Source organism: Lynx canadensis, chromosome F2, assembly GCF_007474595.2.
Source record: "Lynx canadensis isolate LIC74 chromosome F2, mLynCan4.pri.v2, whole genome shotgun sequence".
In the NCBI taxonomy this organism is placed as follows: Eukaryota; Metazoa; Chordata; class Mammalia; order Carnivora; family Felidae; genus Lynx; species Lynx canadensis.
The window spans coordinates 32,331,323-32,357,879 of NC_044320.2; the positions used below are offsets into that span (position 1 = coordinate 32,331,323).

The window sequence follows — 26,557 nt, forward strand, 5'->3', positions numbered from 1 at the left end:
GTGTTTAGTACACTGTAGATGCATGTAACACTTCTGCTAAATAGCTACATGAAGAAATAAACTAAAAATGTACAAAAAGCATTTACTGAATCTTTGTTTTTCTCAGGTGCTGGTAATGCCTACAGTTATTAGCATAAAAATCAAGAGAGAAACTCTTTAAACACAGCGGTAGTCATTAGTGCTATTGATAAATTGTTTCCAACTCTCCACTTTCCAGATCTCTTTTAAAGTCAGGCATGGCCATGTGACTTCATGTGACCAATAAAACTGAACAAGAGATGACTCATGTCACTTCCACACAGAAGCTATAAGAGCCAATGGACTCATCGCCATGCCTTGCTTTGCGGCAGTGATCGTGGGAGCTCGCAAGGAGGAAGCCTTGGCAATCACAACGGCCATGTAGTGTGATAAGGAAAGGAACTTTTTTTTTTTTTATGTAAAAAGCCATTGTGATATTAGAGTTGCTTGCAACCTCAGCAAAACCTAGCTTATCCTCACTTATGCAAAGCTTTTTTTCATTTTTTTCCCCCGTATTCAATAACCCATGGGTTTTTACAGGTTAAAGTTGGCGTTTTATATCTAGGCAGTCTCTTTCAGTAATAAATCAATTCAAGGTACATAACAGGAGCCCCGAGTTTCATTTAAACTGGCACGTTCTAAAAAGAAAAGGAAATAGTGTGCACTTTTGAGGCTCCACATTGCAAGTTAGAAAAATGTGCACTCCTGGACACTGTTTGAACCCAGAGTTTCATGCTTCGACAGCCTACAACGAGACAAACTTGACAAGGACAAAATGGGTCAAAAGTGTCATTTCTTAGGAATAATTAGAATCATCTAATGTGGATAAAAGAGGTCAAACTAGCATCCACTTCTCACTAACCTTTGGAGTTACTGGACCGACAAAGGAGGTAGCCTTCAATAAATGTTTATACTCAAGCCAAAAGGTTAATGGAGATAAAAGTAGACAGCCCAAAGGTAAAGAACAGAGGATAATTCTAACCCAAGAAACTGGTGACATAATGCTGTCTTAGGGACTCCAAATTTTGCTGGAAATATTTGTTGAAGATTTCCAAAATGAGGCTTAGGAAGAGCTAGAAGTCTTAGGAAAATCTGACCTATGAGAAGAGCCTGACTTTACAGCCTTTTAAAAGAGCTACAAGTGTCACCTGATGGAAAAATTGGCCTCCATTGACTTCAGTTTGGGAAATATAACAAAATCTCATTAGGGAATCTCAAGCCAATGCCATGAGATGGAGTTCGATGTGGATAAAAATGCTCTCGGCGTGTTGATTCCTTAACTGGGCAATAGGTGAAAAGGGCTGAAGCTTAGTTGACAAAATTAATAGCTGTTTCTATTCTCTCCAGCTATAAAAACATATTTGAGAGTAGGCATAGAAAATTTTCCAAATCACTGTAGACATTAGATTTAGAACCAGAAAAAAAGCCAATCTCCCCCAACTGAATTATTGCCTACATCTAAATGAAAAAGAAAAATGGTACTGTATGTGATTTGACCTTGTACTTACTACACAGTAAAAGTTTCAGTTAATATATCCAAGCGGTTCTGCACACTGGAATTACATTTAAACACAATCTGAAAGTCACGAAAACATTGTATCACTCTCCCTTTAACTGTATGATGTCTCTAGTGACAGTGAGCTTGAATTTAAAAATTCCCTTCACAAACAGTCTATCCTATGGGAGCATAAAAACTTAAAATCTTGGAGTACCCAGAGTGGGGAGAAATGTCAAGTAATAACGCAAGGCCCTACACAATTATGTTTTCAGTAGTTCTGTGCGTGACATACAGTCTCAACATCACTGATTTGACTGGAACTATAAAACTTGTAGTATGGGGGTGCCTGGATGGCTCCATTGGTGGAGCATGTAACTCTTGATCACAGGATTGTGAGTTTGAGCCCCACGTTGGGTGGAGATTTACTTAAAAAATTAAAATATTTAAAAACTAGACTTTTAGAATGAAGACTTCCAGGGGCGCCTGGGTGGCTCAGTCGGTTGAGCATCCGACTTCGGCTCGGGTCATGATCTCGCGGTTTGTGAGTTGGAGCCCCGCGTTGGGCTCTGTGCTGACAGCTCGGAGCCTGGGGCCTGCTTCGGATTCTGTGTCCCCTGTCTCTCCGCCCCACCCCTGCTTGTGCTCTGTCTCTAGAGAGACATTGTTTCAAAACGAGAGACATTCTTTCAAAAATGAATAAACATAAAAAAAAATTTAGAATGAAGATTTCCACCTACCAAACCTGTGGCTTTTAGTAAAATCCTTTAAAAAGTTATACAGGGTTTGAGCTTGATCCTGCTGAGGCCAATACTTTTTTTTTTTTTTCTTTAAAAAACAGAGTATCACTTTAGACTACATAAACGGAATAACTCTATTCCATGTGGTCTTGTAGGGTCAACATTATCTGTGCGATGATATAAAAACAGGTTCTCAGCAATAACACCTAAATATTCTCCATGATTAACTAATGCCAGACATCATTCAGACATGACTAGGCTTTTCATGTGTTTCCATGCAAATCACGTGCTTCCGTTTAAAAAATAATAAAATGGCCACTGAACTACACTGGGATATCCCTTGAGTAAGAATTGCCACCTTCCTTTTGTTTATTGTGTCTAAAAATGAGAGAGAGAGAGAGAGAGAAAGAGAGACACAAACAGATTTAAGGAAGTAACCAGGGCCACCTGGCTGGTTCAGAAAAGCATGCAACTCTTGATCTTGGGGTCATAAGCTCGAGCCCCACATTGGATACAGGGATTAGTTAAGTGAATAAATACATAAATAAAAACTTGAAACAAATGAAGAAGTAACTTTAGGAGCTTTCAAACTCATACCAAGTATTTTAGCTACAGTAATTGTTTAGGAAACAACAAAACTCAACTTAGTAAAAGATAATCAAATTTCCCTTGCTTGAAAAAGACGGATGTGCTAGACACATTTTCAAACTCAAGTTCAAATAAATTAAGAATAGTCTTAAATTAGGAAATACATAAAATTCTAAACTGGAAAGGCATCCATGATGTGCCCTACCAAGGACCACTACACTATACCATTAGGCACAGAATAGATTTATGAATGGAAATATTAGGAAGGTGTCATTAGAAGAGCATTTCTCTTGAGCACAGTTCCACAAAATATCCTTTAAGGACAGCATGAGAGTGAAATTCCAGAGAAGTCTGCTAACAAACGCGTCTTTAAGATCACTGTGGTATGTGGGATCTCAAACACGATAAGAGACTTTTCAAAAACAAAATGAGTGTGAAATAAAATGATAGAATTCTTGGCTACTATATCCATCCATACTCCTTATGTCAAAGACAGTTTTATCTCTAAGAACCAAAAATTTAAATAATCATTATCTCTGAGGTATATTTGCTTTTAGTTCTCAAAATTGTGGAAACCCATTATGACAACATGAGTCACTGCTTAAAGATAGAAATTTCAGTATGAGAAATAAAGATCTTTTAAGAAAGTGAACACAGTTCCATATATCCAGGTCATTAAAATAATCTCTTTACTTCCAGAAAAAAAGATTATTTCATGATAGTTAGAAAAATAATTGAAAATTACTGTTTAAGAATACACACATGAAAGATACAGATTTTTCATTTTTCAAATGGGAAGAATCTCTAAATGAATAACAAACAACTAAATTATCCAGATATTTATTATACTTTCATTTTCAAAAAAAAAGAATAGATTCATTTCTCTTTCCCTTTTGCCAATTCACTCCCACAGTCTCATCTGTTCTCCACATATATTTGGCTCCGAAGAGGAACTACTCCCTCCAAGCTGGCAACCATTAACTTCAACCTTTTATTTTATACAGTTCTGAAAGTCACAGAGTGTTTAAGGAGTGTTGTTTTGCTCCTGGCAGAATTTCTGGGCTTGCACCTAGTGCAATGTGCAAAAGAGTGTCAGCACCGAAGCCTTGGGAAGGAAAAAGTAAACTGCTCTCGAGTATCCCCCCTGACGTAAACCTGTGGGGGGGGAGCAGGGACCGGAAAGCCGTGATCCCAGCTGTGTGACCTGGGATCAATCATTTAACCTCTCATATGTCGCATCTTTCTGCTTTGTAAGATGATCTCATATGTCCTTCCAGCTTGACAGTAACATCGTAAGACTTTCTACTATAGAATTTTTGTCAAGTCTAAACTCAAATCTTGAGTGTGAAGATATTTATGAAAATTTAATACACTGGGCTTATACTGACTTAAGGAAACACTACTATTTTTTAATTGCTGATGCAGTAAATAAAGCCGCCTACTGTACTTTACCTTGGAATATTAATACCAAGGAAAACGGTGAGGTCAGTGGTGTGGTCAAAATAAAATGTTAGTATGAAGAATTATATGGAGTGTGCTGCAGATGCGCGCGCACACACACACACACACACACACACACACACACACACACACACACATTCAACTATCGATGACCTATTTACACATAAAAAAATAGTGGTCAATTCTATTCAGCAGTCTCTTTTTGCGATTTACCCCAAAGGCATTCTGTGGAAGAAAGAAAAAGCTATATCCTGCACAAAGTCATCCTCAGATACTGAGATATGTCTGTCCCTCATGAATTAATCCACTGCACTATGTAATGAATCTTTCGGACACCTTTTAGACTGTCTCCTTATTACCATTTTAGCCAATCTTAATATCAGCTTTTCCCCTCCACAGAAAAAGGGCAATCCTGGTATTAACAATAGAGTAAATTTTAAAACCAAATGCAGAGGGTTTTTTCCTTATATATACATGCTTTGTTTTCATGATTTGTACCTGTATTTTCCTCTATAACCATAAAGTAGTAAGAACTCACCTATATCTTGAACTTAAAATATACCTGCGATTTGAAACTGATGTTAAGAGTCTAACATCAACTGGAAGAATAGGAATGAGAAAGGTGTCTCCAAAGAGAAAAAAGCCAAATGATGGCATTGTTAAACCATATAGTACATGCTGGGATGTATATAGCACCTTTGGGGAAAGCAGATTTTTATGAGACAAATTATTTAAAGTTGGGTGCAAAAGCTTAAGAGCTTGGCAGTATGGTTGGCGGAAGTGTGAAGGTGCTATAGAGGAGTGGAACAAAGCTTATCTAATCTGTGAGACATTTTAATAACAAGAATATTGCAAACACTTAAATTAAGTATGTAAAGTAAGACTCTGACCATGAGAGTAGTTTTCAATATTTTTCTCCAAATCAACAGATGCAGAAGGACTATACTAATTCTGTACTTCCAGAGAATAAAAGCCAATCCAGGGGATCTTTGTGCAACGTACCTGTGGATCTGGGGCAACGAAAGGAACATGCTATGAAAGCAGAACCAAATGAGATAAGCCTTTATAAATACTGCCCCTGGACAAATTTCTCAAACCATATTCTTTACAAAGGCGTAGACATATGAATAAAAGCATCAACATGTGTGTTAGAAAGAATACTTAATGTTAACATGACAAACTAACACATCTGTAAAAACTTAATGGTTGAATGCAAATACCAGGGGTTAAATTCTGCATTTAGTTGCGAGTACACGATATTAAAGGTTGGGCCAAGTTGGCTTACATTGTCCAGATGTGGGTTTTGCCACATAAAAGATGTAATGTTACAAATAAAATTATTCTAATTAGTAGTGAACAATAACCATCATTTTTGTTTGTTTGTTTCAGGTTTTATTTAAATTCTAGTTAGTTAACATATAGTGTAATATTGGTTTCAGGAGTAGACTTCAGTGATTCATCACTCACACACAACACCCAGTACTCAATACAAGTGCCCTCCTTAACACCCATCACCCATTTAGCCTATCCCTCATCTACCTCTCCTTCAGCAAGCGTCAGTTTCTCCTCTACAGTTAGGAGTCTCTGATGGTTTGCCTCCCTCTCTCCCTTTTTTTCTGCCTTCTCCTGCGTCCATCTGTTTTGTTTCTTAAATTCCACATGAGTGAAATCATATGGTATTTGTCTTTCTCTGACCGACTTATTTCACTTAGCATAATACACTCCAGTGTATCCACTTTGTTGCGAATGGCAAGAAGTCATTCTTTTTGATGGCTGAGTAATATTCCACACACATATACATATATGTATACATATACATATACGTATACATATATGTATATATATACATATACGTATACATATACATATACGTATATATATACATATACGTATACATATACATATACATATACATATGTGAGTGTGATGTGTATCATAACCCACATCTTCTTTATCCTTTCATAAGGTGATGGACATTTGGGCTCTTTCCACAGTTTGGCTATTTTTCAATTTCTTTATGCCATTTCTATTTGAAAAGACTTATTTAGGTTATTCTGCTCTTAAAATAATCACTTTATACTTTACTAGAAATTGGGTATATTCATTATTCATTCAATAAATATTTATTAAATATCTACTATAGATAAAAACTCTCAGGAACAGAATGATGAAAGCTACACTTCCTCTAGATGCTCACAGTATATTGATAATAAAAATACCTAAGTGACATACAGATAGGTTATTTAAATCAATATTTATAATCTATCTCATGATATTTCAAGTATATGACTAATACATTTGGAAATATCAATGTATATTTGATGGTCCATGACCAAATGACAGTGTAGTAATAGATGAGAAGTGTCTAATCCACTCATTTTAAAGAATCTTCATGAGAATTTAAGATTACACCTTATTTTACTTTTTATTTTAGAGGGAGAGAGCATGAGTGTGGGGGCGGGGGAGCGGCAGAAGGAGAGAGAGAATCTTAAGTAGGCTCCATGCTCAGTGTGGTGCCTAACACAGGGTTTGATCCTGAGACCCTGGGATCATGACCTGAGCCAAAATCAAGAGTCAGATGCTCAACTGAGCCACCCAGGAGCTTCCCGGATTACACTTTAATTTTAAATTTTTTTTTAATGTTTATTTATTTTTGAGACAGGGAGAGACAGCATGAACGGGGGAGGGTCAGAGAGTAGAGGGAGACACAGAATCCCAAGCAGGCTCCAGGCTCTGAGCTGTCAGCCCAGAGCCCGACGCGGGGCTCGAACTCACGGACCGCGAGATCATGACCTGAGCCGAAGTCGGACGCTCGACTGACTGAGCCACCCAGGTGCCCCTACACTTTAATTTTAAAGTTAAAAATACTGAGGCTTTCTCCAGTACATGCTGAAAATCTATAAAATATAGCTTATATTTTAATAATTCTATCTAAAACCCAATTATAAAATCTTTTATTACATTTATCGCTTGATTTAAGCCATGCACTTCTACTTCTACCAACAGTTTACTATATACTCATTTAATTATTATTACTATGAAATAAAGTATATCAAAAATACATTTAAAATATTTCAAAAACTGAAATATTTTGCAAAATGTAGTCAAGATAAATTATGTATATACTATTTTAAGCATATACTAATTACCACACTTACTATGCTTTATTAATAGTCAAATTTTAAAAGTTGCCCTTGGGTCCCAAGCTGAGTTTGCACCACATCTCCATCCAGTAGCTGTATGAGCTAGGGCAAGTTACTTAACTACTGTTTCTTCATCTCTAAAATAAGTATAAGACAAGCAAGTATTTATGTCATAGGATTATTCTGAGGATTCAGTGAGTTAATGTATATAATGAGCTTAAAGCGATACCAGGTATGTTATTGTATGTGAGTGTGTGGCTTATGTTTCCAACACTCCTAAAGAAATTTGTTTCCAGGGTGCCTGGCTGCCTTAGTCGGTAGAGCGTGCAACTCCTGATCTTGGGGTTGTAAGTTCAAGCCCCATGTTGGGTGTAGAGATTACTTAAAAATAAAACCTTTATAAAATTACTACTAATAAAAAAATGTTTCCATGAAAATGCAAAATTCTCAGTAAAACAAGAATTTTGGCTGGGTGGAAAAGTGATGCATTTCTCTAATATATGATTTATATCATTTCATTAAGCATTAACTATGCCAAAATTCTAGATGCTGAATTACTTTTTAATTTTTTTTTTACATTTATTCATTTTTGAGAGACAGAGGGAGACAGTGCACAAGCGGGGGAGGGGCAGAGAGAGAAGGAGACACAGAATCCGAAGCAGGCTCCAGGCTCTGAGCTGTCAGCACAGAGCCTGACGTGGGGCTCGAACCCACGAACCGTGAGTTCATGACCTGAGCCGAAGTCAGACGCTCAACCGACTGAGCCACCCAGGCACCCTTAGATGCTGAATTACTTTTTGAATTAATTTTCACAATTCCATTGTTATGTCCATTTTATATAGGTAAAAACCGAGACTCTAAAATATACAACAACTTGTTCAAATTCACATTGCTGGAAACTGCCTTAACCATGAACTGTTTTCTATTTTTTCTCTTAGTAAATCTATAAGAAACTAAATTCTTTCCACGGTGTCAAAACAATAAGAATCTTCTTAGGAATTGTGTTAACTAGCAATTCTTCATGTCCATAAAAACTAGCTTAAATGATCTTCCATGAGTCAGTGGTTAGCAGTTTCTGTTTTACATTATGCATGATTCCTAGCTGCACTTTGTATAAGCTAATTGCATGGTGCTTCGTTAATAACTTTTGGGGTTTTTTGAGCTGTGAAATTTATAGGTTTATAGTGAATTATTTCTCACATTTGCACAGTTTTGGGTCTTGAAAGTCTAGTTGAGATACTAAATACCAATATCAGGCATCAAGTGGGTGTATGAGTGGAACAGAACCGAACATAGTCTAGTTAGTGATATTAAAAATATTGAAAAATAGGCAATACTTTTAATATTTTTATTTTTATGACTGCAGGTATTTTTATAGCTATAGAAATGTTTACAGGTAAACAAACAATGACTAAAAAGTAGCCTATAAAGGTTATTTTCAATCATAAGCAGAATTCATGATGAGATCCAAGGTGTCTTTAGGCTAAAATTCACTCAACTCAGTACTGATTATACAAGAACAAATGAATAATGAATTCTCTTGGTGCCCACTGGTCAACAGACAGAGTAGAGCCTCATCATAGTACTTCACAGTGAGGTACTGACATATACTCTGGGCAGCCAGGCAGTCCAGCCAGGCCTTTGTGTCTGATTGGTCAATTCCACTCTTCAGAACCTCTGCGTGTATCTACTTAAGGAACCTAACTGCATTGTGTAGTCTTGGTGCCCTGATGGGGGTGGGGGAAAGTTTCTACTAAAAGAAATATCTCAGTCTGAGTGCAGTTAGCGTGTCCCCAGCTTAAACTGGATTGCTCACAGGTAGACTGAAAAAACAAAACAAAACAAAACACAGAGCAGTTTCACCTGCCAATGGAAGTTCAAGGTCAAATTGGGAAATCAAAAAGGAGCCTTCAGTAAAAACCATTGGGGAGAAATAGGGCAGAGGTGGAAACAAGGTAGTTCTTTTGATTCAATAGGTCTGAAACCAAAGAGTTCAGTTGTGATTCAAATATTATTTATGACATACAGTATTTTTCTTCAGTGTGAGAAGCACAATGAGGAAAAGAAGCAGGAACCTCAGTTCACATACTACAGACTTAACAGACAGGCAATTAACACAGTGGCTAAAAGCATGAGTTCTAGAGTCAGAGTGCTCAAGTTGAAATCCAACCTTTGCTACTCATCTGTGGTGAGACCTTAGTAAAGTCTACTTCTCTGTGCATCAGTTTCCCCATCTGTTAAATGAGAATAATAATACCTCCTGGGGCTGATGTGATGTGAGATAAATTAATACTTATAAATCGCTGACACTGATACCTGACAAATAGTAAGTGTGGATTTATAATTATTATGTACATTGATTTGGGGAAATGGAGAAAAATTTAAGAAATAGTTAAATGTCTATGAGAAGTCTTATGCCTATTTAATTTATTCTATCCGGACATCAACAGAATGATCAACATAGCATGCTATAAATATGTAAGAGATTTTACTATTTTGACTAATCTTACTGCTTTTAAACTACTCAATAAATTGGCTAGTGGGGAGACAACTGAACTACTAGTAGCACAAATAAAAGATTTTAATGGCAACTTAAGGTTAATTGAATAAAATCTCACCTTCTATGATAAAAAGCCCTACATACTGGTTATAAAATAATATATTCTGTTGAAATTACTCCAAATTTTCTACCTATTGTTTTTACTAGTACCTACAAGGTCTAAAAATGTGCTTCTAGGGCATCTGGGAAATAACTTGAAAAGAATCTAGACACTGAGTTCCTAATTACGCCACTCCCCTATCTTGATTCTAAATTGGGAATCCCTGAGCTAGTTCAAAATTTTTAAATAATGCAAATTTTTCTCATACCATGTGCTGGAACAAAGACTTAATGTAACTACCATAATTTAAAGTTGTTATTTCAAATTTTAAATATGTTGTCTCATTTGTCAAAGACAACCAAACCATACCCAAAGCAAAATCCTTCATAATTACAAAGTCTATGACCTTTTCTTTTGTAATTTCTATTTCATGCTAGTATGTTAGCTAGCTATATTTTCAAAAATGATCTATGAATTCATTAAATTTAGGCTTAAGCTTTACCTCTAAGTGGTTGGATTACCTTGGTCAAAATATATTACTACCCTGAGCCAGTTTCTTCATTAATAAAAGAAAAGACCAGGACTTCAGGATTCAGGGCACCTTCTGGTTCTAGAACTTCATGTACACTAAGTGGAAGAAACTTGTGAACAGACTTGTCTAGTGTCACTCAGCCTTTTAAAATCTATGCTCTCCTTTCTTTATGTCAAAAACAAATTCATGGTGTCCTCTGATATTCAGAAAATTAAATAATCACAGTGGCTATAAATATATTAATGAAATGACACAATGGTGCCCTGCCTCTAGAAGCAGACACAAGCCCTTCAACCAATACACATACATCCAGGCATACTCTTTAATGGGGCTCCTCTCTTTACATTTGAGAATCACAAAACAATGTCACTAATTCACAGTAAGGTACATTTTCCCTAATTCAACTCTCTAATAAAGGAAAGGTTAAACTACAAACTCAGAGTTTGTTCTGCCTTCTGACTTATGCAGAGCAAAATAACTTATTTATGGCTCTGTCTTCCATATCTTTTGAAACTGTGCACCCCCCAGGTAAGGCACGAGCTTGATCATATATTTCCATGTTGTGCTACTAGACTAACCCAAATTTCAGTTTCAAATGACCAAGACTCTAGTGGTTTTTTTTTTAATGTTACTATCCTTTACAGTGTTGTAGAAAGCATCCTTCCTACCATATGCATAAAATGAATACGTTGCAATCATTGTTGATAAGGGCACATCATGCAAGATACACAGACAAACTTCCTCTTTGGCCAAAATCACACTACTCTAGAACATACGGAAGAAAGGTTAGCAGTTTTGCACTAGACCAGTTTAAGTTTCACTAAAGTAAACTCAGTGAAAATCCAGTTGATAGTAAAGTCTCAAGCATGAGAAATGGCCCTATGTCTGTTTTTATTACATAAAATTCTAAATGTGGATTAAAAATAAAATGGATAATTTTAGAAATCCCTCTCATTTAAGTGTTGTGGATAGACTACACATCTGCGAGAAAACCAAATTATCTTGTAGTTTTCCTGTCTTGAAAGCAGAGATTTGGAGAGAAAAAGAAAGGGCAGGGAGTGAAACTAATGATAAAACGAAGGGTCCAGCCGTGGGACTGGAGCACATAGAGTCCGCGTTCCAATAAGACTCAACAAACAGCTCTGATCAGAATCTAAGTGATGGGAAACAGCCTGTAGCTTCGAGATTAGCTGCTTCACACTATTTCTGAGTTAAGCCAGCACAAGTAACATCATGAATGCATAATTATAATTATGCATTAGAGTATGCATAATGATCTTAAAATCGGTAAACAAAGAAAAGGCATCAGAATTGCTCAGCTATTTTGGGTATACTATTACAGAAGACAAAATATGACTAAGATTTTAAGGAGGGGTGGCTCTTAGTGAAAGTTTTTCACATGAAATTTACAAACGTGAGAAAATAACGAATGAACCAGCATTGCTTTAAAAACCCCTTTTAGGAAATTCCACATGAACAAGTTAAAATCAAAGAAATGCAAGAGTATTTCAAAACACATGAAGCAAGCCCTTAGGAATGCTCATATTTAAAGAATGCAGGCTAAGAAACAGAAATAATAATAAGGTAACATCTTGGACTTCTGATATCGTTTAATAAAATAATGCATGTTCCTGGAATTGTTCGGAAAAATATAATGATCTGTGATTGGCTGATAAAAAACAAGTAAAATAACTAAAAGTTGTGTTGGAGATAATTTATGACATGTGGGGAATTTGGGGTATTGGGGGGGCAAACTATTAGATTCCAAAAGTCTAACCATAAGAGGGTCTAACCTGAACATGTCCAGTTGTAATGCAAAATCATTTGCTTTCAGTTTTCCAAAATGAAGACGTAATTCCAGTTGAGGGGTACTGTCTCCTCAACCTTGAAAGGCAGTTACATCATATACTAGCCTTCTATTTTTTGGGCAAGATGATTTGATATTCTGGAACCCTAATCTTTTCTCACGGTACTATTTTTACTGCTCTCCTCTGGAAGTTAGCCAAGTTCTCCACATTCCTCTTAACAGAGCCTTAAACTGAATACCCACATCTTAACAAGAGTGTGGGTAAGCCTAGAAATTGATGGATTCAATGGGGACCTCGTCTATACTCAGGGTCAGAAGCTCAGGATGCCTCGGGGAACATTTATTCTTCATCAATGAGACAAAACAGATGTCCACCAAAGCTACCTGGAGCTCCTTTCATCTTTTAGTTTTCTTGCCCTCCTTCCCATCAAAATTCAGAGAACCCATTCAACATTCTTTTACAAAGTCATTTTTTCACTCGTTTTTCTTGACATCATATTTATTGTTTTCTTCAAAGTACTTATATCCTTAACAAAAATTCATTAGCTTTTGACCAATGTTTTGATACTTCAATAATAATGATCGATGCTCTCTATAATCATCTTCTCCAGTGTTCTTTTGTTTCTTCATTCTTACCTTACTCTCCCTTTCCCTTTCTACTCCTTGCCTACCCACTCCCCCCTTTCTCTCTCCCTTTCCACCGAAACTGTGGAGTAGGGCAACATCATTACTGACCTCAGCCATCATTTGCCTGGCTGATGACTGAAAAACCGGTTGGAAATCTCAAATTAATTATGCCATTTAATTTGCATAATTTTGGTCTGCACATTAATCTTAAGTATATACAGTAGTCCACCCCTTATCCTTAAGGAATACATTCCAAGATCCCCAGTAGATGCCTGAAACTGAACCCTATGTGTTTTTTCCTATATATACACACACTGGAAATAAAGTTGAATTTATAAATCAGGCACATTAAGAGATCAATAACTAGCTATAAAATAGAACAATTATAAACAATATACTGTAATGAAAGTAGGCTTTCTCTCAAAATATCTTATTGTATTGTAGTCACCCTTCATCATATGGGTGACAGAAGGCCCATATGATGAGATGATATGTGGGGAATGACCCAGGCATGGTGACATAGTGTTAGGCTACTACTGACCCTGTGACATTATGTCAGAAGTTGTTTCACTGGCTTGTGACCCTCAGCTGACTGTGGGTAACAAAACCACAGAAAGCAAAACCGAAGATATGGGGAACTAGTGCATATAGTTTTGACGACTGAAATAAATTTAACGCAGTAGCAGTCAAACCAACAATCAACAAGATAGGTACTGATTACCTACCATGCATGATGGCAGCTGTGAACATAGTAAAGGTCATAAAAGAGCAGTTATTTTGAAAATGTCTGCAAGTTTTTAAATTTTGTACTGTGGTTCACGAATCTAGTGGAGGGGGGTAGGTATTAAAACTTCCCAAGGCAATCGGTGGCTTGACTGAAGAATTAAGAGAAGAGTAATAATTGTGAGAGTGGCTTGGTTTTGCAATGGTGGTGGAGGGCGATTCTGTCAGATAAGTGGTTGACAGTACAAGCTTCACCCATGAATTTAGAAGAAGGCAAAGAAAATAACCCTCTTTAAACTTTCCACTATTTCCCCAGGAATGAAAATTATCTTCTTTATTTCAGCTTTTTGGAACATCTGTCTTTTTGACTATACCCTGGTTCACATGCTAAAAAGTTACAGACACGCAGACAATTTAAATATATAGTGACCCTGTAGAGACAGAGAGCACAGGAGACAGGAAAGTTCACAGACTTTCCAATAAAGAGCCAAGTCTCGATATATTATTAGACATTTGAAAAATTCTTCCATACTCTAACCAAATATTTATAGCTTGTTTTTCTGTCAACGATCTTGTTTTATTTTTCAGCGTTGTTGGAATGACATTATTATGTTGGAAATGTTAGATGACCGTGCTGAAGACATTCTTTATTCAAACCAGGGAAAAATTAGTGTGAAATGATTAAATACAAGAAGTCCTAGTTATAAATGGACTCTAAAAGTTCATTGGTAAAAGGCACCATTTGGAACTCAAAATACATTTTTCACCTTCACCAGTGTTTCTCAACCCAGAAGCTGCAGCCCCTTTGGGGTCTTCAATATTTATGGGCATTTTTTTTTTCCAATTTGATGTCTTCATTTTGATCTGAACACAAGAAACAAGAAAACAAATATACTTTTACCTTGCAGGATGGCAAATCATGTCTTTTGTAGTGAAGATTTATGTATGAAATACCGTAAATAGAATATCTTAATTTCCTTAACTTAGAGTTTTTCAAATGACAGTCTGCAAATCTCTAGAAACCTTGAACCTATTGAATTGTTTTTTCTTCAAAAAGAATCTATATCTTCCTCGAACTGAGCAAAGAACTGGCATAGAACCAACACTGCAAATTACGGTAAAGTTTCAAGGTTAGATTACAAGAAGGTTATTTAGCTCTTAATCTAGCTACACATTAGGTATAAATTCCTGTGTCCAGGAATAAGGGTCATTTGTTAGAGGAAGGACAGAAAGGGAGGCAGGATATTTCCTTATCTTTCTCTGGCCCCAGGAAAAATTTTAGTATGATTTGTCTTCTTCTGCCTTCTTCCTTTGCTGTTCCTGCCTCCCAGCTTCCAAAAGCATTCTCCCCCCATCCTTGGAGTTTCTTCAGCCATATCAGCCCCTCAAACACAGGTCTTCATTTGAGGCATAGGTGTCCTACCTCACAAATTCCTCCACGCTCCAAAATGACTGTTTGTGTATCCACCACCATGAAATAAACAAACACACGTACTTCCATCAAGCTGGCGAACCAGCTTTTGCAAGAAAGGCACTGACCAAACCAACGGATGCTATGGTATGAATGATAACTACGGCACTGACAGACCTGTAATCAGTAAGCGATCCCCGCTTTACAAAACTTTCTTCCCCCTTCCTCCAAACCTGAGCAGAGTCTTTAAATCTTCCAACTTCTTGTTTGTTTGTTCGCTTTGTTTTGAAATCTCTCCAGTGTCTCTCTTGGCTAAATATTTGACACTTGCAGAATGGCAAAGGTGGAACTCTGGGCATTTTTAAGTTAATATAATAAGCAAAAGCAAGTCAGAAGCTGTCTGTAAATAATGTATAAATTCAGTGGCTACGGTTGCCTGACATACTGACTTTTGAGATGTTGTGAGTAGGCTCACCGGTTACCAAGTTACTACCACGGAACGGGAATGAACTGTGCTCCCAAGCATTGTGTTCTTCTTGTTTCAGAGAGTAATTTCTGAAACCGCTGAACTCTGGGAGCGCTGTGTGTATCATGGCCTCACTACATAGCACTTGTCACTAATTGGCAGAAGCTGCTCCAGACAGACCTGGTCTTGGCAAACAGACTGAATGCTATTCTCTGCCCTTAGGAAATCTGTCTCTCCAGGTGAGGTTTGAGGCCATGAGAACAGCACTGTGTCCAGTTTGTTTTCCTGCTGTTTGGCCATTGGATAAATTAAGCACCTTAAATTTTAGTGTCACTGGTCCACTCTTCCAGACATTCTCAAAATAAGCACTTTTCCAACATGTTACATATATTTTTGTTTTCAATTCCTGATTGAAGGGCCACGTAGCACTTAATACAAACAAATGGCATCTCTGAGGGCTTAATGCAAACGGGGCATGAAAGATGAGGTTGATGTCCAATTTCTCAGAGCACTGTTAGCCAGTGGTATTTGTTGGATTCAGATTTGCTCTTATAAATGGGGAACCCAGACTCATTTTCACTAAAAGTTTAAGCAAAAGATCAGACCGTCATTATTTTAACTTTTCAAGAAACACTGTCGCCACTGGAGTTCTAATTTCAGTAAATTTCCAGAACCCTAGACCATCAGTGACATCATTTTTAATGTTTTGGTCTTCTTTACAATATTATAAGAATGAATCTTTTTCTGTTTTTAATCACAAGCCTTATCCAGCAATCAAGGCAGGTATATAATAAGCTAAGCTACTCTGTAAATCTAAACATTCCCTACAAATGGAAAAGATACAGCCTGGGCTCCCTGATTGTTACTAAGGCAACTATCTAAAATGAAAATCTGATTAACCCTTTTGCTGCCTGGAACTACCCACGTACCACGTTAGCTGACTTCCCTGCACTTATCTCTTCTTTTTCCCCCTCCAGAAATTCATAATTGCATCGCTCCACAGTAGTTATGCTCTGGTTATCCTATCTGAGAGGACGGTGATGGGTGGTAGTCCCATCTGGACAGCTGAGTGGGGTGGCCGCCTCATCATGAGGAAACAGACATTGAATAAGAGGGCACGTGATTTCCTGCTTATTTAAGGCATCACTTTGATGAAATCCTTGACAACATTAAAGGATTCCCATTCAATAAATAGCAGACTACTACTGTATTTTCCTTTCACTCGGGAAATAATGTGACAGCAAAAGCTGTATGTTTCACAAACATATTTTTCCTCAACTATTTTTGAATGACATTAGCAACTGTTAGCATTTGCTAGGAAGAATAATATTTCAAAGCATTATACAGAATTTTAGCCAAGAACAAATATCTGTCAGGCAGTCTCTATTCTCTTGGTACAACAAAAAAAGGGGAGTTCAACAGCAAGGGGGAGGGGAGTAAGAACACATAATTTTTTCCATGTAATTTGGACAACAGGAGGCTGTGCACTAGAAATTCACTAATAGATTTTGAACACTCAATCATGTAATCAAATTACATGAAAATGTCTGTACCGTTCAAAGTGTACTGTTGGCATTCAAGGTTCTTTGTAAACACCCACTCTCCACTGCTTCCGTGTTGCTCCCCTTTCAAACCTTTCTGGAAGGATGTCTTGATAGTTTTCACCTCGGCTCTCTACTGGAGGCAAAATGGCCCATTTGTTATTCTCTACACATGGCTCGATTTATTCCTTCATCTTCCAGGTAGGCCATTCCCTCCATCCTGAATTCCCTGCCTGCTCCTCTCTACCAATTCATCCCTATCACTTCCTTCAGACCTTGTTCAGCTCTCACTGCCCCGAGGAAGCATTTCCCAATTAACCTCCCTCCCTCAGCTCAGCCTCCTCTGTCCCCTCAGAATATAATTGTACTATGCCATTTTGTACTTGTTGATACATTGCTTGTAATTGCTTTTTTTATTATTGTGTCCCTGTCATTACGTTTGCTTCTATTTCATTTGGTTACATTCTTTTCCATCACCTCTGCTCTCCTTCTTCAAACAGTCCTCTGATTTTTGGCATTTTGATAACACCAATATACTCCAGCTACAGTTCATCAATAACTACTCTATGACTGATTAAAAATAGTTAGTGCTCACAAATCACTTTGGCTGTCTATAATTTTAGTTCTTCATACTGTATTTAGTAAAATAACAATGCCACTACTAGCAAAGGGGTCTCGAACTGTACCTTTAGCTCCCAGCCAATCTCCACATCCCAGTCTTCGTTAAGCATATTTCCCTCTGGATATTTGCATTTTTTTCTTACTATCACATCACAACCAACACATTTAAAATAAAACTCAGCTTCAGGGGTGCTTGGGTGGCTCAGTTGGTTAAGTGTCCAACTTTGGCTTGGGTCATGATCTCCCAGTTCATGGGTTTGAGCCCCATGTCAGGCTCTGTGCTAACAGCTCAGAGCCTGGAGCCTGCTTCAGATTCTGTCTCATTCTCTCTCTGCCCCTCTCCCATGTGTGCTCTGTCTCTCTCAAAAATAAATAAACATTAAAAAAATTCTTTTAAATAATAAGATAAAATTCAGCTTCTGTAAAAACTCAGCTTTCCATTTATGTTGATCTATTTCTATCAAAGACACCAAGTTTAAAAACCTGTATATTTATCTAGCTTTTCTTACACACACACACACACACACACACACACACACACTCAACTTTACATATGATATTGTGTAGGAAGAACTAGAAAAGCTTTTTATACGTTAACGAATTATTCTTTTGGTTGGGAGTTCACAGAAAGTACACAGTGCACCCTCCTTGTGTGGCTTAATCCCTGAAGTCAACATGATCAACATGTAAAAGAACATGTCACATGCAACAGTAACCAATAAATTTGATTGTTAAGGATATCAAATTAACTACATATTTAAAAGATATCAACTACATGTAACTAAAAAGATGTTTAAAATCTACTTTAGATGTTGAGATCGAAAGCAGTAGGGCTCGCTACCAATTCAGGCAGATAAAAGAGAGTGAACGTGGAGCCTTGCTTTACTTGGCCAAGACTTTGAGGGGTAGAGCAGACTTAAGGGTACCAGTTACTTAGTGGAAGGTGATCAGCTTAGTGAGATGATAAAGAAGGCTAGCTATCTGGTGCCACAAGTCAGTGATTTTCGATAAAAGCATTTAACTCTTTGGAGTGAACAGTTTCCGTCTCCATGAATAGAATGAACTAATGGTTCTCAAAGGTCACTTCCTCCTGTAGCATTTGCTGAATCAAACGTAACTCATGAATTGGGAGAATGCAAGATGTTAATGCACGAGAGACAAAGTGAGAGAAGCCGCTCTTCTGAGACACCAGGATCCTTCTGTGTCCCCTTCCTCTCTTCTCAGATCCTTCATTTGCATCAGATGGGCTTTAATACATTTTCAAGTACCTTCTCACCTGGAGGCATCTGTATCTCATCAGTAAACCAAGTTTTAAGTTTAAAAGATAAAATCTGCATCAGAGAATTCCAGGTATCAATCAATGGGAGAAAGGGACAACCATATGAAAGAAACTGGTTTTGCCACTTTACCAGTTTTTTTTTTTTTTTGGGGGGGGGAGGATTTATTTATTTGGATTAAAATTTACTTACTTATTTTTCTTTCAAATATTTATTTCAATTCTAGCATAATATTGTTTCAGGAGAATTCTGAGATTCATCATTTACATATAACACTGGGTGCTCTCATCACAAGTGCCCTCCTTGATACCCATCCCCCATCTAGCCCATCCCCCACCCATCTCCCCTGCAGCAACCCTCAGTTTGTTCTCTAGAGTTAGGAGTCTCTTATGGTTGCCTCCTCCTCTCTTTTTTTCCCTTCCCCTATGCTCATCCATTTCCGTTCTCTAAAACCACACAATTAGGGTGCTCCTACTTGTAAGTCAACCCTGTAAATCTATAGAAGGGACAGCTGAGAAAGAGAGAGGGTCAAGCAGTATGAAAAGATCTGAGGAACCTATGTGGAAATCTTAAAATTAAAGAGGGAAAAACCGTGTCAGCTTTATCAGAAAGTTCATATAGTGTTACAAAGAGGAGTGCCTTATTCAACCCAAGAACAATATAACTGAGGATAATTAACAGGGGGATACATGTCAATTAAAGACAAGGCTTCCTTTCTTCTAATCACCAAACCCAAGCAAATAATCAAACAAACTGTGGGAAGAACTGTGAGCAGGCTATCGGATATAGTGCTTCCTTTAATCGGAAACGTGATCAGCTAAGTCGTTTCTCAAAGCTTTGGTTTTATTATTTGGAAAATAAGGGTCGGAATAAGTTTCTTCAAGTTATCACATTCTGTAATTCCGTAATATTAAGCCAAAGTGGGAATGTTACCAAAGGATGATGTATAATTTTCCACAAGGGAGACAGAAAATACAGCCAGTAATAATTTATTGTTAACTTAATGACAAGAATGGTCAGTGTTTCTTGAGTGCTTACTCTATGCCAGATTTTGTGCTTTGTACTTCACATACACAAACTCTTTTAAAATTTGGAAAATTTGTATTATGCCATATTAATATTATGACATATTAATATCTCCACTCACAAGATCAGTCAAATAGAGCACAGAGAAAGGTAAAGTAAGTGGCCTAGAACCACGAGCTCCCTGGTGACAGAGTCCAGATTTAAGACCAGGCTTTTGACTCTAGTGCCTGATCTCTCAATCGACATACGATACCAACTCAAATTAAAATATCTAAGATTCAAAAAAATGCATATACACAAGAAGAATGGGTAAAACATATAATCAGGCCTATGAAGTAGAAAATGAAATCAATATAATGAAACATTATATCTTCTTTGGGAAGCGGAGAGATAATATTTAAGAGCAGATGAGAAAAAGACAGATAAATACTTGCTTCATCTTGGTTTCCACACACACATGCACACACACCAACCATTTTTTTTTTGTTTATTTTTTGTTGCCTGTCTCTGGTTTATTTACTTAGAATATAAATAATATGTGAGAGGGAAAAGAAGTCACCTAATGGGAAAAAGAACAAATGAGAGAGTACTTAGAAAAATTATTACTGTTTACAATCAAAGGGCCAAGTCACTTATACACAAGGTAATTTGAGAAGACATCAAAACTTGGTGTAGACCCCAACCGTCATGATTCAGAGATGCACAGAGGACCAAGAAAGAGCTCACATGCAGAACATAACCTTGAATCTGAAACTGTGCTGGACAGTCAAGAAAAATGCCTGAAGAATATTTAAGTGACATACCAAATGGACTTATATATTTTTGAAGAGGTAGTGCATTAAAGACAAGTGTAGAATTACACTGGACAAGTCTCAACAAATCAATATAATTTTGTCACCCCATTTTCTCCTATGAAAATGAGAAACCAACCAGGCTGATACAACAAATCTTTATTCTCGTTAGATTAAACTACCATTTCACATGAAATACTCGAAAAGTCCTAAAAGATACTAACATACATGTTCTCCAAATCAACACAGAAATTAATTACAAGGGATTTTCAAAGAATAGTTACTTATGGCTCAACAGCAGCATTTAAGAATCTACAACTGCCAGTCTTCTGGGATTATTTATCAATTATATTAATGATAGGGATGAAAGAGTAGATCAGTTGCTAATTTAATTTGCTGGGAATATTAACTTGGACAAAATTACTATCTTCAGATATAAGTCATATTTATTAAATGTCCACTCAATTTCAAATATTACAGAAGGTAAACAAATGTATTATTTTTCCTTTGGAGGAAATATCTCTTGAGGTAAATTATTAATCACATTTTTGGTGATAAAACTGGGATTCAGAAATGTATTGACTCCTCTATGGTCAACAACTGAAAGAGTAGTGAAGTCAGGATTTGAACCTGGGTCAGATTTTTTCACTATTTCAGCTGTCTTGCAATGGCATTAGTATCTGAAAAATCCAAATAGAGATTCTGAGAATTGTTAATGTTTTAAGCAAAATGACTATGCAAACTATAGCTTTACACAGGAGTCCTTTCTTTACTCAAGAATGACAAAGGGAATGAAAATGAACATTTCTTGAACTCCCAAACACTATGCTAAAATCTTTTTAGGGGAGGTTGGCTGACTCAGTTGGAAGAGCATGAGACTCTTGATCTCAGGGTCATGAGTTTGAGCCCCACATGGGGTGTAGAGTTTAAGTCTAAACTTTTAAGTTTAAACTTAAGTTTAAGAGAGGACTTAAACTTTTCAAAAAGTAAAACAAAAATCTTTTTAAGATGTTATTTCACTCATTCATACTTTCAACAAATATTTATTGGGTGTGTTCTAGGTGCTGCTGAAATTGTGAAATAGAAGAGATACCTGTCCTCCTAGAATTCACTCTCTTGATAGGGACACAAAAGAATAAACACATCAATAGTAAATAAATATAATTGTAGGCAGAACAAAGATAAAAAGAGACAATGATAGAGCTTTTCTTGTTTGTTTTGGTTTGTATTTTATTCTAGAGAAGGTCCTGCTACAGAGAGGGCATCTGAGTATTTCACTGATTATGTGTCACTAAGTGTGCCATGGGAAGATTCAGAGGTGAAATGTCCAAGGCAGAGGGAATAGCGAATGCAGAGACATCAATATGTTGGAATCCAGCATGTTCTGTAAGGGCAAGAAGGCCCACACAGCCATGGGGGAGTCAACAAGACAGACAGTGGAACGAGATGACCTAGGAAAAAGCCAGATTATGTAGGGCTTTGCTAGCCATGCTAACGGGTTCAGATTTTACCTCAAGTGTGCACGGTTTGGGGAATACCATGCTGTGATTTATATGTGAAAAGAGTATTCTGAGTGTCACCTGAAGAACAGTCTCTAGGGGACACGAATGGAAGGAAATCAGTTACGAGGCTGCTATGACACCTGGTGAGAGATGATGATGGCCCCAATCAGTATGCTCTCTGGGGAGGTGGCAGAAGGTGATCAGATTTTGAAAGTGACCTTCACTGGCTTGCTGAATATAAAGTCAGTATAGAAAAGAGAAGAATCAACGATAAATCCTAAGTTTGGGGTCTTAACAACTAGGTGAATAGTAGGGGCATTTATCAAAAGACTCAGAGAAGAGTGATTTTAGGGTTTATCGTTTGGAGTTCTGATCTATACATGTTTATTGTGATACAGAGATGTCAAGTAGGCAGTTAGAAATAGGAGTCTGGGGGCGCCTGGGTGGCGCAGTCGGTTAAGCGTCCGACTTCAGCCAGGTCACGATCTCGCGGTCCGTGAGTTCGAGCCCCGCGTCGGGCTCTGGGCTGATGGCTCAGAGCCTGGAGCCTGTTTCCGGTTCTGTGTCTCCCTCTCTCTCTGCCCCCCCCCCCATTCATGCTCTGTCTCTCTCTGTCCCAAAAATAAATAAACGTTGAAAAAAAAATTAAAAAAAAAAAAAAAAGAAATAGGAGTCTGGAACTCAGAGGAGAGGTTGGGGCTGAGATTTCAATTTGGCAATCATTAGTTTATTTCTGGCAGTTAAAGCCCTAGGGCAGGAGATCATCGAAAGAGTAGAACCTCAAGACTGAGCCCTGGTATTTGCCAGCATTTAGAGGTTAATATGTCAGCCAGGGAAACTGAGAAAGTACATCCTGTAAGGTGAAAAGAACAGAACACCCTGTCATGGAAATAAAGCTAGAAAACTATTTCATGCAGAGGGAGTAATAGGCTGGGCAAAACATGACTCACTGAAGCCTTTACAGCCAAGCAGGATAAGAACTGGAATTCCACGACCCACTTTTATTTTTTTAAACAGATGAGGAAACTGAAGTTGAGAAAGATCAATTAACTTTACGACTGTCACACTGCTAATGAGTGATACAGCTAGGGTCCACACCAGCACAGTCTAATACAAAAGATCACGATTTCCATATTTTCAAAGAGTTTCTGGATATTTAAATATAGAGATGAGAGCTATTACAGAACCATGTGACATGAAAATTTTAGTAAGACTAATCATGCACAAATGGAGCCACGCTCATCAATTAGAAAAAGAAAACACCTAACAATTAAGAGCCACGCTTTGGTGGGGAAAACATATATATTCATTCACAAAGATACTTGTCCTTAACCGCCGTTACTCTGTATTGCTAATTTGGTAGAACCATTTGTCACTGTACATTAATATCTTTGATATAAGTTTTTATTCTGCCCCCAGACTAAGTCAATTGGTATGTTATAAAGATTTACACAATCATATATCATAATAACTCAGTGACAAAACATTTGCACATCCCTAGGTGATATCAGCAAGAAGCCATGTAATTTTACATTTGTACACCATTGCTGTAAAATGCTCTATGCCAAGTCTTATTTTACGTCAGATAACCAAAGCTGAAGCACCTTTTGGTATGGAATCCCTTTGCAGTTGCCTAACACCACAAAATTTGGGTCAGCAAAGAGCTACCACATGGGGAGAGGATGCATACTACTCTACGATGCAAAAATCATGAAATGTATCACAGTAATTCTCTGTGTATCACAGTACATTTATAAGTCTATCAAAGTTTAGTTTGTCATTTAGACTAAACTAAAGCTTATTGAAAATAATTTATCAGTAAGCTGTCTAGAGTCCAGTCTCTCGACTGGGGAGGATATCACATAAAATGTGACTTGATTTTAAAGGTATTTTTAATCTGCGGACTTTATGCAACCAATGACAACGGTGATGAGAAAGCCATGAACACCTCTAAACTTCTGTGGTTCGAATGTGTCACTTCCCAAATAATTTTTTATCAAAATTTAGCCTAGAATATACTATGTAAAATGCTCAGTGCTAGTGCATACAAATGCCATGTCTGTGGCCAAAATTAGCAGAAGTCAAATATGTCACAAGCAGACAAATGCATAATAAAGACAAATTCACTTATGTACAATGCACACATGTACATCATACACATGAGGTATTTTGTGTACTAATTCACTTTGAAAGTATGCAATAATGGGGCATCTGGGTGGCTCAGTCAGTGGGGCATGTGAATCTTGATTTCATGAGATCAAGCCCTGCATCAGGCTATGCACTGGGCATGAACCCTGCTTGAGATGCTCTATCTTTCTCTCCCTCTGCCCCTACCCCACTCATGTGCATGTTCTCTCTCTCTCTCTCAAGAAGAAGAAGAAGAAGAAGAAAAAGAAGAAGAAGAAGAAGAAAAAAAAAGAAAGAAAGAAAGAAAGAAAGAAAGAAAGAAAGAAAGAAAAGCAAAACTGAAAATAAATAAAAATATGCAAAGGTAATAAAATCTTTATCAGACTATGGATCTGATGAATCTTAATTTTCGAATCTTGAAATTTACCTGGGCCAGGTTTAAGTTAACACAGGATTCTCCTCTAGAGTAGGTCAGGTAGGAAATATATGCTATAGCAACTAATATTATTAGGGTTTATTTACCCAAAGTTGAATATTTCTAGTAACCAAAGAGACAAACTCACCAATGTACAAGGAAGCACATCCCATATTTATATTGATCATAATCTACCCTCCTATAATTTGCTTCCACAGAATAAAATCAACATTTTTTCTGCATGAGAGGTGTTCAGATTGGGAAGGCAGTCTATATCGTCTCCAATTATAGTAGACACATGTGAAATTGCCCACAATCTCTACCTTTCTGAGAATTGCTTCTCCTTTACCTTCTAGTCCTGGTCCAGGGATGGGTACTTTTCTTGTCCTAGTACAGTAAGTCCCTTCTATGGTGTTTTCAGTGATAGAAATGGAAGAGTCAAAGGCATATATCACGTTGGGGGGTACAACCATGAGCTGTCAAGGACAGAGGTTTCTCCCCACTGAAGGAGTGGCTGGAAGTGAAAGAAAGGAAAGTGGAGCAGAGTAGGAGAAATCAGGAGCCGTAACAAACGTTGAAGGTGTCCTGCTGGTTTTTGAGAATCGTTGGTACTAAAAAAATCTTGAAGCCCAGTGAATTCGTCCCCTTGGTTTCCATAAGACATTCCACAGCTGTGATAATAAACTTTCTCTATTCTTTTTTTTTTTTTTTTAACATTTATTTATTTTTGAGACAGAGAGAGACAGAGCATGAACGGGGGAGGGTCAGAGAGAGGGAGATGCAGAATCTGAAACAGGCTCCGGGCTCTGAGCTGTCAGCACAGAGCCCGACGCGGGGCTCGAACCCACGGACCGTGAGATCATGACCTGAGCCGAAGTCGGCCGCTTAACCGACTGAGCCACCCAGGTGCCCCAACTTTCTCTATTCTTTAAGTTGGTTCAACTGCCTTCTCATTGCTTCCAGCCAAGGGTCCTTAGTACATTCTAATTTACTTCAACAATGCTCATATAAAAGAGAGCAGCCCAGGTCTAAAATCCAGGCACCATCATCAACAGTGTGACTTTCTACAAAGCCTCAGCATTCTCTGTGCCTACTCATCCCAACATTCTATTTCCTACGTAGAGGAAGCGTAGTGGGGACAGAAGTCAGGGCAAGAGAGCTACATCCGAACACAGGTTATGCCATCATCTGTACTTTCAGATGTTTTTCTCTAGGTTAGAACTGAAGAGTAAGCGAAAGTGAAGGCATAAGAGCAGGGGGTGTGGGGGTGGAAGAATAAGGAAGACAGGGCAGAGGGAGTTGGAAAATAAACAATGTTGTCACGATTACACCTAAGGTTGGCCATGAACAGACATGTCCAAATCCAGTTAATTAGGGGGACAAGCCCAGGGAACAGGTGATTAATTCTCTTGAGTGCCCTCATAGACTTTCCCAAGCAATAATGGAACTAGTAGCTGCCATCTGTGGGCCCTACCACATGCCAGCTACTGGGCTCAGCGTTTTCATATGTTATCTTGTTAATTCCTTGGCTTAGATGTCTTTTGGGTTCGTTCTGAGGAATAAAAAGACTGCTGGCTATTCCCCAGAGCCTTGCAGTATAGAGCATGGCTTTAGGTGGTGACTGAGAGAAATGATTCTTTGCCGGC

General features: G+C 37.7%; 1 protein-coding gene and 1 non-coding gene across 3 annotated transcripts in view; both read right to left on the minus strand.

The window, feature by feature from the left end:
• ZFPM2 (zinc finger protein, FOG family member 2) overlaps window positions 1-26,557 on the minus strand; it is a 470,612-nt gene that overhangs the window by 168,125 nt on the left and 275,930 nt on the right. The window lies entirely within an intron of this gene.
• TRNAR-UCG lies at window positions 8,135-8,219 on the minus strand. The gene has a single exon. It is a non-coding gene; the product is annotated as a tRNA-Arg (tRNA).